This window comes from Anas platyrhynchos, chromosome 29 (genome assembly GCF_047663525.1).
Source record: "Anas platyrhynchos isolate ZD024472 breed Pekin duck chromosome 29, IASCAAS_PekinDuck_T2T, whole genome shotgun sequence".
Classification (NCBI taxonomy): domain Eukaryota; kingdom Metazoa; phylum Chordata; class Aves; order Anseriformes; family Anatidae; genus Anas; species Anas platyrhynchos.
The window spans coordinates 4,935,177-4,936,700 of record NC_092615.1 but is presented as its reverse complement, the minus strand read 5'-3'; positions in this window follow the sequence as shown (position 1 = coordinate 4,936,700).

Here is a 1,524-nt window from a genome sequence, read left to right as displayed (position 1 = left end):
CAGAGTTCCTTCCTGATTTGAAGAGAGCTATGGGCAGGCAGCGGCTGCGCCTTGCTCAGCGCCTCGGGGCTGTGCCAAAGCCTGCTGCTGGTGATGCCCTGCACTGGGGCTGCCCTGAGCCAGGCTGCAGCCCTGGGCGGAGCATGGTGCAGGCAAACCCATCTTTGTTGGGATGGATGAACCAGAATCACAAGACCTCTCGCTGCTGCTCTCCCACAGGAACCCTCAGCCTGGCCCCTGGCCTCTTCCCACCCTGCAACTGAAGCAGCACCGCCCTTGAGGAGGCACGAGGCCCCATCCTGGCTTTTCTTGCTCTTTCTTTTCTGCTTTTTTCTTTCCTGCTCTTTTTCTTTCTTGAGCTACAGCTCTGTCCTGGGATAGCTGTGTCTATTGACTTCCAGCCTCAGCCCTAAACCACCTCCGGGGAGCCTGTGGGAGAGCTGGGCTGCTCAGGGACCTGTCTGGAGCCATCACATCACTGCTGCTCCCCTGAGCACCCCCCTGTGCCTTTGCTCCTGCTGCTCACATGAAAAAGAACCAAGGGGCTGCGGCTGCAGCTCAGCAGTGTTTAGCAGCAGGAACGGCACCTGAATATTGGGGGCTGAGGCACCAGCCCACAAAGGGGCCGTGGCAGCTCCTGCATGGGGCAAATGCTGCTGGTTGAGCTGCAGAGGAAAAGGGGCTGCAGATCCCTGTCCCACCCTTGGGGCCACGCATTGACACACAGACAAAGGTGGAGGGTTTTAAAGATTTTTTTTATTATTATTTTTATTTTATATTTTTTATTAAAAAAAAACAAGAGCCCCTAAGTTCTATGGCTTCAAAGAAGCATCAGAGAAATTTAAATGCCATTTCTGTACACTTTGTTTTAAAGCAGTAACTAAACTTGCAATGGAACAAACGCCCTCACGTACAATCTCAGTATTTGGACTCCGTGCTGGAAGGACAGGGAGTCCTGGGGGCTGCAGCACTGCCCCCCCCCTCGCAGCTGCTGGCGGCAGCGGGTGAGCAGCTGGAGTCAGGCAAACACCCTCGGCCGTGTCCCTGCCCCTCCGCGGCTCCTCTTCAGCCTCTGCTTGGGTTTGTCTGAGCCGATGCTCTGAGAAGGGTCCACTTCCAGTGAAGATTTAAGGCGATTTTTTTGTTTTGTTTTGTTTCGATTCTTTGCCTTGGTGGGGAGGTGAGGGCAAACACCGCACATCGTTCCCCACCGCGGCCAGGGGATGCGGCAGCAGCTGGGGCTGCCCTGGCTGCTGCAGCCCAGAAGCCAAAGCTGGGTTCAATCCTGAATTCAGGCAGAAGCGGGGCTGTGGTGCTGCGCCCTCCCTTGGGGCCACAGGTGCCTGATGGGTGCTGGGGCAGGAAGGGTGAGCACCCCCGTGGGCTGGTGCAGCCCCTCGTGCTATTTGGGGCCTCCCCTCCCTCCCGAGATGCTCGGTTTGGACAAATGCTTCAAAGCAGCCACAGATGTTCCCATTTTCCCCCACCCCCACCCTCCCCAGAAGCCTCAGCACAGCCTCAGCC